The following is a 14,701-nucleotide window of genomic DNA, read 5'->3' as shown; positions in this document are numbered from 1 at the left end:
GAAGGGGAGAGGTCTGATTCATTCAGCTACAGGGCTTGCAGTTCCACCAGTGGGGTCCTGCAGTTCCTGCAGCAGTCAATCAGTTTCAGACTGACACAGATGGATGGACACCTGGCCTGCAAACTCCAGTGTAAGAAGTGAATTTGCTAGGTAATGTTTAATTTATATAAACACCAGCTAAGGTTTTATTTATTATTTCCCAGCAAGTGATTGCATTTAAAGGGGAGAGAAGATATTTTGCCATTGACTGCAGTAGTTATAAAATGAGAGTATTATGCAGGTTTGGAGGCCCCAGTTGTTTTCTAGGGGGCAAGGAGCTAACTTTCCACCTAGATCTCATGTGTGAATACAGAACAGTCTGCAGCGAAAAAAATCTGCATGTTACTCTGCATATGATTCCCCCATGAGGTACCTCTTTGTTTAGGTAGAGATTTCAAGCAGTCAGTTGTCCTTCATAACCACAGCAGCTAATGCTGCTACCCAAGCTGACCAGAAAGTTGTCTAGTATTGTGGCTATCGCAATTAATGAAAACTTCCAGCTTAAGAGGGAGTGTCATTATCTGTAACATGGTATTAAGGGCAGTGGTTCCAGTAGCAAATGCTGAAGCCTGAGAAAACTCTTCAGGCTTGAGATCATGGGAAACACAAGAATCCCTGACCTTGTATAGTCTATGCATTTTTTCTGTGAGCTGATGTTAAATCTACATTAGCGAACAGCGATGAGGGAAGAGGTTGGCTGGCAAAGCGTGAAGGCAGGACGCCCACCGATCTGCCCGTGCCCTTGCTCTGAAGTTTGACAGTGTTGTTGGAACCCTTCAAGCTCTTCTGTTTTTCTTTGGCAGCTACCATGGTCCAGCCCTGAGGGAGAGACCTTGCTAGCTTAGCTGGAATGAGGTTTTATTGCATTGATGCTGATTCAGCTGCTTTACAAGAGTGAATTCTGAACCTCATCTACCTGCTAATGTTTCCTGAGATGTCTGGGGATTCAGAGCATGGGGGCAAACCATCTGTCACCTCCAAATCAGAAGAAATACTTGAAAAGTTCACTTGGAAACAGAAATGTTCCTGGGCTAGGGGTCAAATCTTGGACACTCTTACACTTGAATAACCCCATATGGATTGGCATTGGCAGGAACCAGCAACCTCTAGGGCATACAGACATGCTGCATTACGCATCTGAAATGCATGGCCATGCATGAAGATTGCCAGAGTCAGGAAGAAACAACTGCAAAAAGAAGCACCAGGTTTTGATGAAATATGGAACTAGATGATCTTTAAGGTCCCTTCCAACTCTAACCATTCTATGATTCTATGATTCTATGATTCTGTTGGTTCAGAAACAAAACCCATGGGGAGGAGGGAGGGCTGTCCTCTCAGGTGACCTAGCTTCCTATGGTAAATCAGTCACTCCTGCCAGCTTTCAGCAAGGGTTTATCTTCCCTCAGCAAACCAAGGCCACACAACCTAGACCCCAGGAGCACTTGCAGGGTGAAGCAGTCCCAGGGACCATGAGAGGAATCAGGACACAACCTGCAAGGACAGAATAATTCTTTCTGAGAGCACAAAAAAATTTGTATCACTGTTGGATTTGGGGCTTTTAGTCCTGCTATGACACTGTAAGCGCAGGAATTGCCAAGGAATGGGGTGGCTGCCAATTTTTTCTAATATAGGTCTTAGATGACCAAGAGGGGATTAATTACAGATCAATTCACTCTGTTCTGCTCAACCTGCAAAAGTTGTTGAATGCAGAGAGAGCAACAAGAGGCCTAGCTCAGCTGTCACTCGATGGTGAAGCTGTCAGTCAAGCTGTCATTCGACTGGTCCCCTTGGGCAGTGGTGGTGGGACAACTAGGTTGGAAGGAAGTGTTCTACTAGCCCAGTCAGAGTCTGTCTGAAGATTCAAGGAGTGACTTTAAGCTTTGGATGCCTCAAGGGAGAGTAAAGCTGGAGGCTGGAGACAGTGATCATAAGCATCATATGTTCTAGTTTGATGTTAAGCATCCTGGAATATTAAGGGTTTTTTTTTCACCCTAAAAACATAGCTCTCTGCTGGTTACTGTAGGCTAAAGATGCACTTGTTCTTAGACTTTTTTCTCTAATGGCAAGGATTATAAGTCTGTATTATTGCTAGTGGGTGAAAGCTCAGGTATCTAAATCACTATTAAGAAGCTGGAACCCACAACCCCACAGCCCTATTGCATGACTGCAAAATAGCCAGAGTTGACAATGCTGCACATAAGCACCTGAGTTGATTTCCAAAGGTTCCTCTCCTGCAGTTCCTCCTCCTAAAGGCTCCTGGCTGTTCTGTTGAGGGTGATCTTGATTAATGACGGAGCGCCGTGTGAGAAGGCAAAATCAACAGCAATCCCCAGAGACAGTTCAATAAAGCAACAAATGCTGTTTTCCCCTGAGGTTTGTATTTATTCTGTCAGTACTGTGATGGGAAGAAAAGCTAAGTAGGAAGGCTGGTTCTGGTAATTCCTGGAGCAACAGGCGTCTTGTGTGGCTTCCCTTTCGTTTCATAGTGGATATAGACTTCGTGCCTCTTCTTCCTCAGCAGAGGTACTGCCAAGATCCTTTCTTCTTATTGTCTCAGCTCGTAGGAACTCAGCATCAGAGAATACAGCCTTTCTGTCCCATGGGCCTCAGCTGTACTGGAGGGTAGGACTATAAACTTCACTTTATGGGGAAGCCAGAGCAACAAATATGTAGTTGAGAATTAAAAAGAGCTGCTTGGAGTGGGAACCTCTTCTGTGTCAGATCTGTTGCTGCTTTACTAGGAAGGCACATGAAGCACACAGATACGGTCTAAATGCTCTTGCCAGGGTAAAATTTTTAAGATGCATGATATCCTATGAGATGGAATGATGCCCTGATTAGCTCGCTCTCCTGTTCTCCATGCATATTGTTCAGATGTGTTTCAGTGCTGGCAGAGGCAGCGGTGCAGTAGCACAGATTCTCAGCATGGATAAAATAACAGTGCTCCTTTTGCTTCAGAAGATCAGTCCATCTTCTCACCCACAGATCTAGCCTAGGAGTCTCCTCTTCCCCCATGACCTGAACAAACTATTGGACCACCGCTAATGCAGCCATGCTCTGTCTTCCTGCATCTTGCTGGCAGGAGCTGGTCTAACCAGCCACAGGTCCACTTAATGTCCTCCTGATATGCTTGTACAGACAGTGCTGCTGCTCCTCTCAGCTCCCCCAAACTATGCTGGGAGCCCTTGATCCCGAGGCCTTCTTGCCTCAGTGCTCTGCCACCAGCTTTAAGACTGCAGCCCACCTTCTGGGCTGGGAATAAATGGTATGTGTATGTGATCATTCATACTAGGTACATGACCTGCAGCAATGCATGCAGACTAAATGGAGATATGTGAGAAGCAACATTACCAGTATGACCAGAGGAACAAGCTCTGATGGCATACGTGCACCTCCATATTCAGACAAGTAGCCCTCAGTGCATGCAGTGACAACCAGATCAAATGAAACTTAACATTGACCAAAACCAAAAAAGCAGCTCGACAACACAAACCCTTGGCAAAATGAAACCAGTCTGAAAGCCCAGCTGCAAAAAATATGGCCAATAACAATTCTAATTCTCATGTGATGAGTAATGTCTCTTGGCACCTAGCAAGCAGTCAACATCAAGCTAGCAGAAGTCAGGAAGGACGTAGAATAATCCTGTGTTTTGCAGCGACATCAGCAGGTGATCGTTCTGGAGGCTGAAAGCAGGCAGCAGCCTCCTGGGGTGCCTAACAATAATAACTGACCCACTTCATGGGTGGGCAACTGTGGAGCTGGTCTTGGCAGCTCCTGAACTGGTGTAGTGGGTACAAACTATTCCATTTCCCACATCAGTTTTCAGCAGCTGGTTCAGCTTCTGGTTCAGAACTGAGATAATGTCTGAAGCCCATCTGCTGCTCCTGCAAACACCAAAGGGGAGGTACATCACTGCAGTGAGCACAAGAGCTGAGCAATACCTTTCTTTGTGACAGATACCCATTGAGCAAGTGTCTTCCCTGGCTCTGTTAGAGGCTCTAGCCCTTCCAAAGGGAAGGCTGCAAGCCGTGGTTGCAATCCATGAATATGATCTCTGAAATTTACTTATTTCTTTGGAGGGTGCTAGCCCTCTCCTGCAGGAACTCCAGCTTTCACTTACCCTTCTGCTCTCTATTAAACTAGGGATTGTATGTTACTGTAGGTAAGTTAAAAACTAAAAATGGTTTGTGAGCTACTAGAATCTAGGGAGTTTTATCTAGCATTTTGTATAACTGTGTGAAGTATTGTCTAACTTGCTTGGTCTGCTGAAGTTTTGATGTGGCTTGAACAATGTAGTGAAAAACAGTTGCTGCACTTGGTCATTAATGAATGGAGGGCCATACATCTCAATTATTCAGCTCATATGCCAGCAATGACAAATTTTTCCAGTGTGTTATGTTGTTGCTTAACGTGTTGTGCAACCACTCAGAGTTTAGAAGATCTGCACCCAGTACCTTATTAATTCAAATATCATGGCATCAGCCTCAGATCTAAGGGGAACTAGGGACCTCATGCAGTGTCAGTGGTTTGTTTGCATTGGTTTTTATGCCAACAGCTGTGAACATTTTCTCTAGACAGGAGTGACGAAACTTGCTCTAGTTGGGTTCTTTCTAATGATCAAACAAGCAGAGAAGTGGCATGTGGCCATATTGCTTCATACTGACAGACAAAAAAGCCTGCAAGTATATTTGCTTGCTTAAGGGTTTTTCTTTCCTGATGTGATTATGAAATTTTTTATATGCTTTTGCAATATCAGGGATGTTGAGTCCTCTCATTTCTTACTGTTGACCGAATACTTGTAAAGTAGCAAGGAGGTGCCTAACATACAGATATGACTCACGACTCTAAATTTGATTGCCAGTTGCCAGCCCTGAATAATTCCTAGGTTCCTTTTCCTGTGGTCCCCCTATATACAACTCTTTAGGATACACAGATCTTTGATATGAGCTCCCAAGTCACTTTCTCCCTCCTCACCTGCTGCTCTTTCTCTCTTGACATGAAATGTCTGACTAAGGTTACTGGCCCGAAGGGCCTAACAACTGCTGACCCGGGTTATTATGCACAAAGAAAGAAGCTAGGGAAATAGACAAACCAGTCACTTAATTGTAATTTTTTTCCCCTCCAAGTAAGAAACATTCATGAGAGCAAAAGGCAAAAAAAGAAGCTTGATTTGAACTGTCGGCTACGTGTCCTCTCTCCTCGTCCTTGAGTGATCAATCTACATGGCTTCTGCCAGCCCGAAGTTAATCCTTAGTACCTGATAAAATAGAGTTTTTCCTTTATGCCAACAGAGAGCTCCTATTACCTCACCCCAAAGTTGTATTAGCTGTTTTTGCTAAGTCTTTTGCAAGGCTCCATATGTTTGGGTTCAACTTTTGTTTTATCACATTCATCATGTCCCTATCCAAGACACAGCCTGTGCTTTTCTCTCCTCCACACCACGTCTTGTCAGCTTGGGAAGAAACTCTTTTATTTCTTGGTGCTTGTCCTTCCACATGGTACTTTGATTAAACGGGCCCATGGCCAAGTGATCCAGCCTGTGTCATATCACTGATGGTGGTAGATACTCCTCTGTAGCCTGTAAGGATTTTTGCAAGAGTTGAACCACCTGAAAGTATTGTGCTGCCTTTAGGCACAGTTGTGAGACAGTACAGTGTGATTATCATTATTATTTGCATCTTTTTCTTCCCTCTCTTTCTTGCAAAAAAAAACCCCAGACTTAGTCTGTACCCATGAGAACTGGTGGACTTTGGCGTAAGAACATTTCTTAGGGACCCATTCAACAGCTCCTGCTTAAACCCTTCTTCCCCCTCCCATAATGGAACACTCTTACTTCTCCCTTTACTTGTTACCCTTCCTCGTCTAGCAAATACCCTTTGAGAAAGCCAGTTGGCATTGCTAAAGAACAAGCTTGTACCAAAGGAGCTTCCACACTTCTGATTTAGGAAACAGAGATTACAAAAGGGGTCAGTGCAGAGCAACAAGCAGGAGGAGTTAGCTGTTGGCTAGATCAGTGGTATCCGAAGTGGGGTACATTAATTCCCTGGGCTGCACAAGATGATCCATTGGGGTGCAGGAAGAAAATAATGTAACTTCAGTAGCTTGGCAAGCATTGACTCATGCCAACCACTGGAGTTCTGCTTGTCCACAGGTTTTATGTTTTGAAGGTAATCCTCTGAAGTCCTGAATATGGACTCTGACTGATGGTGATCTCTGGTATAGTGAATGTGTATGTAGGAGTGTTTTCCTGTCTAAGAACATACATTTTAGCACCATATAGAAAGCAACACTTAGAGTGTATATAAAGGGCAATAGATATTTTGCCCCGTTAATATGGACACTTGCATACTTGTAATTTGCTGCTAAGTTAGGCAGTGCTCCTGCATTCACATTCAGTCTGTCATCTTAATGAAAATAAAGCATGTGAAGCCAAAGAAAGCAAATATCTGTCCATGGATGATTTAGGGACATGGATGTATTTTTGTGTGTATATTTTTTGCAGACACTTTTATCTTTCCTACCTCTATCTAGGTGTGTGGTGACAGGGTAAGAGAAGAGTAGTGTCTTCACAAGTTTCAGCAGCTGGGTGCCACCTCTAAATAACTGAGATTTTAAAGCGATTATCATGAGGTTTCAGAGTTAAATGACCTAGTTGTAAGGATGGAGGCAGTGCTCACCTTCTGCCAGCCTGAAAGAGGCAGAAGAGACACTGCCATGATCAGAGATCATAGCACAGCTGTAAGATCAAGTACTTCGAAGAGCACTTTGAAGTCCATTGAAAAGCACTTTGCTAGTTCTGAAGGCATCACCATGGAGCAAAGGGGCAGAAGGACGTACAAGAGCTGCAGGAAAGGTAACGGGTACAACCAGCAGGTGGTGACAGTCTGTTGTTCTGCACTGTTTGTGTGAAGTGGTCTTTGTGGGGGTGTAGATATCAAAGGAGGTCCATTTCCCAGGACACCAGCAGGCTGGGGAACCTCGTAAACTGCCCAGGTTGCAGGATGAAACTCAGATCACTTTGCAACCGCATTGCAGAGCAGGGACAGGACAGGTATAAAACATCCCAGCTTGTCTCAGAAATGTGCAACAGTGTGTGGGGCAATGAGCAAGGCTCCCCTACCAGCATGCTCCCCTGCCTAACACTGTTCCCTTGGACATCCTTGTGTTTATTAGCGGCTACTTTGCCGAGATGTGCAGGAGACCTGGTGCAGCAGGAGGAGGTGGTGGTGGTAGTGTGGAGTCCCTCTCTACCCCTGTGCTCCTCATTTCTATCTGCATCCAGCACACACCTTCCTGCCTGCATGCGTTGGATGTGTGCGTGCACGGCCCCGGCCTGGAGCGCACGGAGTGCTGCAGCTGTACTGCCCAGCGGTGGGACATGTTCCCTGCCAGCAGATGTTGGTGTGAAGGCAAACGCTCCCTAGGCAGCTGCTGAGAGCACTTGTGGAGTGCAGGGTGGCATGTGCATGAATGGAACATGAGTGCTCTGCTTCTGGAAGGGGGTCAAGTCCAGAACAGAAGGTCAAGGAAAGTCTTAAGGGATCTGGCTGAGTGTGGGTCTTGGGGCTTTACAAACTGACTTCAGCTCTGTTGCCAAAGTGGCATGAAGGTGGGCTTATAACAAAGACATTCATTTTTGCTGACAGGATGGCAATAGGTTAATCAAGCAGAAAAAGCAGTGAGGAGAAGAAGTTTTAACCCTTCTCTGCTTCCTCCCAGGCTCTGGAAAGGGGAGTCAGTCCCTAAGCCACCCTTGGATGTGTGCATGCACCTCCTTCTCTAGCCTGCTTTCCAGTCCATCCCAGTCCCCACTGGTGTTCAGGCAATCTCCTTCCACCACCCCACTCCTACTTTGAGGCTTTTGGCAGTCTTGGGGTTTCCTGGGCAGAGGCCGTGAAACCCACAGTGTCCTGAGCAGGCTGGAAGCTCTCATGTGGCATCTGGAGTGTCCTCCCCTGTAACTGCTGTGTCCTGCTGCCCATTCCCCTGCCAGCTCCAGATAAACTTCTGAATCCCATGGCTGGGATATGCTCCCCCACATGGAAGGGAAAAATCCATAATCACCTCAGTTAATGTTAAACTGATTGTTATTTAGGAAGCTAAGCACCAGAAAGTATGTTACTGGTTAACTGCATCTTTTGCCCTGGCTGTACCTGATCTCAGAACGAGAATGACACCATGCATTGCTGTCCTCCAGCTTCTGCAGGCACTGCATAGACCCTTGTTTAAAAAGATCTAGGTGCTCATGCATGTTTTGTATCATTACAGCAGCTACCTTGTTCTTCTCTCAGTGCTTCCACTGTTTGGATGGCTGTGTGATTTGTTTGGGTTGATTTTTCTTTTTTTTTTAAAAATCTACAAGTACAGACTGTGACGGCTTGTTAATAATACAGTGCCTGTTTCTATGTAGGGATGCCTCAGAACTTCTCTGAATTCAGTCAAAATGGTTTATTGTAAAATATTTAGCTTTTTTTTCTTTTTTTTTGTAGCACAGCAAACCAAAACCACATCTGCTCCATGCTGAGTTCATTTGTGCAACTTTCTGTTCACCTCACATTTTAATATCAAAGCTATAAACCCCAGAGTGGAAAGGTGGTGGACAGAATGGTGTCTTGCAGAAATGCCACCAGCAGGAGGCTGACAGCAACACTGCCCGGCTTTGCTATAATGATCTTTGTTTCTCTGAGTTATGCAAGTAGCTACAGCCCCTTCCTTCCGTGCCTGTCTAAGGCCAGAAGGCTGATGGTTCAATGGATGCTACTGTTAAGGCTGCGAGTAGAGAGTAGAGAGAAAACAATGCAAAATTCATTGGCAAATCCACTGCTCACACACACACAGGCTGGAAAAAGCAAAAAATCAACTTCAGCATTTGCAGAGCATTCAGTCAGCTCCGGCTTCAGCTACACGTAATCTTCAGGTGTTCTTGGCATAGGATCAAGGTCCTGGTTTATGGTGTGAAAAGGGAGGGAGGAGGAGGACTGAAGCAGGAAGCCCTGTGTTTGACTTGAACATTGTTGCACTCAAAATCAGGCATGGTGCAAAGTCTGGCACCTGTTTGATTGGGAAAGTAGCATTTGAGCTTGATTCCTTATTGTGGCTGATCTCTTCAAGCAGGAAAAACCCCAATTTCAGCATAAAGGATACAGGCTCAAGGTCTAGGATATTATTTTTAAGCACTCTTTAATCTCTCAAGTTAAAATCCTCCCGGCATAGCTCTAGGCAAAGATGGAATTTGGCGACTACTCACTACTTTTTTTTCTTTTCTGAATGGTGGTTCCCTGTTCTCTGCCACCCCACTCAGCAACCCACTTTTTCCACTGTTGGGATTCTTGCTTATGTTGCTTTTCCAGCTTTGCTTTCTGAAGGGATTGCCTCTTGTTCCCAAATACATCTTTTTCATCAGCTTGGGCTGTCCTTCAAAAAGGGAAGCAGCCAGCACAAAGCATTTTGGCGTGAGTCAGAAATCCTTATGGATGAGCTAAACACAGCAAACAGAAACCAGGTCAACAGTAGCTCTCATGAGAATTTAGCTATAACCCTGGCATGGCACTTCTGATCTGTCTCTCCCCAACCCTTCTACTTCCCTGTATGGCCACACCTACGCCAGAAGGAGAAGCACGCCTGAAATCTTTGTGTGGACAAGGAGGGTTGTATTGACCAGTGAAAGCACGTTTCACTTTCCCTTAGGAAAAATTCATCAATTAACATACTGGAAACATGTTCCTTCTCCTTTTCCACCCCCATTAGTGAATAAAAAGCCTGTTTGCTCTTCTTCAGGATGGCATTTCAGGCGTGAGGACCAGCTCTTGTTGTGTGTGTTTTACAGTACCCATCAGACACGTTCCACGTCTGTTCAGCAAGAACATTACAAACCAGAAGCAGAAAATACCATATGCTCCCCCTTTGTGGTGATGTTGGAATCGCTGCGTCATGAGAAATCCAAATGCTAGAACAGCCAAGAAGCTCAAATTTGGACCATTGGGAATTGAAATGAATTTACATTGTAAGAGCCAGTTCTGGTTTTATAATATATCCTTATGGTATCTGGTGGCACCACTGCCTACTGGAGTGCATACCAGGCCACATTAGTGGAGTGTAGCTGCCAACTGCAGCCCAGAGATGACCTACGACAGCACTTCCACCCAGCCTTCACGTGGCACAACATCTGCCATGGACGAACCACACATTTGTACTCGGCTAAGAGATTTTCCAGGTTGCAGTGTGGTAGCAAGGTAACATGGTGGGACCGTGGCTAGAAACTTCTCAAGAGCTGCTTTCTGCCTTGTGCCATGGCCCAAAGGCAGTTTTAACAGTTTTGTGGCACCACCCTTTCTGCCCTATCTCTTGCACAGCCTGTGGCTGTCTGAATGCTCTGTAAACGCTGCTGTTGATTTTCGATTTTTTTTGCTTTTTCCAGCCTGTGTGTGTGTGAGCAGTGGATTTGCCAATGAATTTTGCATTGTTTTCTCTCTACTCGCAGCCTTAACAGTAGCATCCATTGAACCATCAGCCTTCTGGCCTTAGACAGGCACGGAAGGAAGGGGCTGTAGCTACTTGCATAACTCCGCTCTCAGTCTGTACTTTCTCTTCCACTCCATCAAGGATGATGAGCCTAAGCAAGAAGCTGCACCGGGAGGCAATGGTAGCCAGTAAGGAGAAAGATAGTTAAGTACAGGATCTTGCAACTCATTGTGCCATGGTGTCAGGTACAATACGTCTGACAATGCACTGCTAGAAATATCTTTCATGCTGCTGCTTAGCTGTGAAGAGTTAATGCATGTTTTAACTTGGGCTTCAGAGAGGCAGGATTTCTGGCAGCGTGTGATATTCATTTTTCATGATGAAGCTGCAATAACATGATGCCAGTGGGACAGCTTGAGGAGTCTGAACATAACTGGAGCATCCTGATGGGTCCTGAGTAATGTTATATCAGTGGCTGTAATATTCTATGGATGCACAGAGAAGACAATTTTTAGTTGTTTGCATGCATTTAATTCTTTATAATAATTCAAAATGCAGGCAATTTGGTTCCCTGTCCCTGTGACAAATTCTTTAATTTGGTGCACATTGCTACAATTATGATATTACATGAGAATGTTGGCTTTAAAATAAGTTTATAAGGAGCACTTGGAATTTCAATTATGGAATTTGACTTTTAAGTGACTACTGTCAGTGGATGGGAACCCTTGTGATCAAATATGAGGAGATCAGCTCACTGAAATTGAGATGTGCTTATATCCACGTTTCCACTTTTAAAGGCACTTATTTCATATTTCCAGATGTTTCCTCACATACACCAAAGCCATTTTAAAATGATAGTCAAGATTCTCATGCAGTATCTTGTTTGAGGAAGCTAGAATGCTCAAAATTACAAGAGCTGGCTACACTCATGATTTCGTGGGACTGAATTCAGGGCTGGGAAAGATGCAAGACCACAAAGGAACCGTGGCCAAATTCCTTCAAGACTATCATCCCAAAGCAAGCTACTGTACAGTTCTCCTGCTGGAGAAGGACTCTCTTTCCCCAACTAAAATGTCCTTTGTATCAGCCTCGCATTCCTCACTAGGAAAACCTGCACTACTGCAGTGTGTGCTGCTTCAGTTCAGTACAGAGCAATAATGCACTGAAATTTTGGAAAGAATGTAATTCTCAAGGAATGTATTTCCTTATCACACCATTGTCTTTAATAAAATAGAATCAGCATGGACTATTTTTCCACAATGTGATTTTTATTAGTAATTTATTCAGCATAGCAGATGCCAGCATGCAAACCATGCAAAGAGCAAATCTCTTCCTCCAAGTGTAAATATTTACAGATCATATTCAATGGTATTTAGTACTCTGCAAACATATTGTCAACAGTTCTATCCAGACTCTTCCCTAATCACAGCCAGAGAGTTGGCAGAGGCATGTCCTCTGTGAAAAGCTGGTTATGCAAAAAAATGAAAGCAGGCTTAATAGGTTCTTGGCTTAATTAGATTGGATTTATACCAGAGGTGAATCTGGCCCACACCAAGTTAAAACTCAAGTTACAGGAGCTTGTACCTACCACATGCAGAGTTGGAGGGATGATGCTTCTCGGGGGACAGGTCTCCCATACAGGCTGGGAACCTCTCTTGGCACTGGATGAAAAGGGTCACTACAATGCAGGGCAGGTCAGGGAGGTTCAACCTTCCACATGTTTTAAGGGATGTAGTTCCACCTTTTCTTAGATAATAGGAGATGTGTGACTGTTCTTTGCATTGGATCAACTCATCAAGCTTATTTGCATAGTCCAGAAGAGCAAATATGCCCTATCCCTATCACCATCCATCTGCTCTTAAAACTGAAATATGTTATTTCTTAAATGCAGACCTGCCATTTGGTCTCTAGCTCAGTCAGTGCAAAATCCCTGAATGGGTTAATGTCTGGGACATAGCTTGACTATATAGGAGCCATTTCTGTTTAAACTAGTATCCTAAAATCTCCTTTCCTGCATCTCCAGCCCAATCCCCTTTGACAGCATTTCATTACATCCCATAATCTCTGCTCTCCTGACAATCTGAAATAAATACAAACCAACTGAAAGCTCAGCGGTGGCTTAGCCCTCATTTATATTCTATGAAAACCAGCTATTGCAAGCATGTCTTAGCACCCCAGCTTTTCACACGAGGCATGTAAAGTTGCAAAGATCTCTAAACACTTCAAAATTATGTCCTCTGGGATTCTCAAAGGAAACAGCCTGACCCACTGACATTCCCTGTGCATCACAGAGAGAGAAGTGAGCGAGGGCACATTAATGACATCCCATTCTCTTTTTTTGCATGGTCACAGCTTTTTTTCAGTGCCCGTGTTTTCCTGTTCCACGTCTGGGCTTCTCCATGTGCATTTCTTTTTTCTCCTGAACCTGTTTTTCCCAGAAATGTGGTTGTTTCCCACTATACCAACCCTAAGGGCTGTGTGCCCTCCTGCTTTGCTCAACAGCTTCACATTATTTCCTCCATCGTTGTGCTTGATCCTGCCAGACAATCTATTCTACGGCAGTCAGTTCTCCTCTCTTCAACTGTCTCTTCTAATTCTCTTAAATTGCAGAGCTTCCTTCTCCCTTCCTCCTTCTCTGGAAAGGAGGGGAGGGAACATTTCAGTAGATGTCAGTATCCCACATGAATGATGGAATGGTAAATCTATACAATATACACAGACAGACATGTTTAAATTGAGCCCTTAATGGGGAGCACTGGCCAGCCCTGCATTTTGTCAGCTTTTAATTAACTGATGAACCAGGGTATCGACTCCTCCTCCTCAGTGTTAATTCTGAAAAGGAAATTTTTATGTTCTAAAATTACATTGGGATGTGTGAATGATTTCAGCATCACTTTCATCTGTGGCCAGATTAGCAGTAGCAGCTGAAATCCTTACATGATTTGAGGTAGCAAGGGTTCCTTCTTCACCTGTTTGATGCCACAATCACCATGTAAAGCAGCTCACAATACGGACTGTGCCTGTGTGTGCACAATGCTGCTTTCTGCACCTTTTTTTGGTTACTCTTCTTTGCATGATCTGGAAATAACCCAAAGGAGATGAATTCAGGAGATAGTATGCTTGCTCTAAAATGGACACCCATGACTTAAAGGAAGTCCTGCAGCTTCTGCTGTTTCATGGAGCTGGCTCCACGTTTCCGAATGCGGCTCAGATATATATGTATCTGTATATACTTCTACACAACATGGTATATAAAGTTTCAAAGCTCCACTGTTGCTAGGGTTTGCCCCTGGCAGCTATGGGCTGCTGGTGTGAAAACTTTTGGCATAGCCAGCAGCACTAAAAATAGCAAAACAATGAACAAGGAGCTGATTTCTGCTATTTGATTCAGTATTTAATTCAGCAGCATTCTCTACTTAAATAATGCTGTTGCCAGTGAACTACCATGTTTAATAAACCAGAGACTTGCATAGTTTAGGGATTTTATGAGAAAAATTATACCTAGATTATGGTGGAATATCTGTGTTTTTCATAGACCAGGGTAGCAAGAAGCCGTTAGCCTGAACATTTTTCTGACTTTTTCCTCCTTGGTAGTAATTATGAAAGTTTGGATCCAGCTAACCCAGCCATTGTTCCTCTACTTCTCACAAAAAATCCTGTGACATTTGCTTCCAGAAAACATGGGCAAAACGCGTTGGTATTAAACTGAGCTTTGCCAAAATGACACTCCTGCTGCTGTGCCACAACTTGCAGATGGAGGATGCTGGAGTTTGTGTTACAAAAATTCAGAAGAATGAAAATACCTGATCTGACTACAGCTTCTCGCCAGGGTACCGTAGACCAAACTGTGAAAGAACACGGAGCTTAAGCCGTGGCGCACGTTTAGGGGAACAGACACACAGTAACAGCGATCGGGGCCACTTGCGGCTTGGTGTAACTGCAGAGAAATGACAGAAGGGCCAGCGCTGCCGCCCGGAGCAACACGAGAGCCCGGCCGGCCCACAGCGAAGGCAGCAAAGCTCTCTCTGGGGAGACGGGGGCGCTTCGGGCCGCCCACGCCGGGGCTCGGGCAGGCGGCGGCCCGCAGGCCGTCAACCGCGGAGACGGCTGGTACCGAGGTCGTGCTACTGGGCGAGCTCCAGCCGCCACACGAGCCCGGCTTTCGCACCAAGGGGGCGGCCTACAGCACCCGGCCCGGCCC

This window comes from Numenius arquata, chromosome 6 (assembly GCF_964106895.1).
Source record: "Numenius arquata chromosome 6, bNumArq3.hap1.1, whole genome shotgun sequence".
Taxonomy (NCBI): Eukaryota; Metazoa; Chordata; class Aves; order Charadriiformes; family Scolopacidae; genus Numenius; species Numenius arquata.
The sequence above is the reverse complement of the archived record's forward strand: the minus strand, read 5'-3'. Positions refer to the sequence as shown.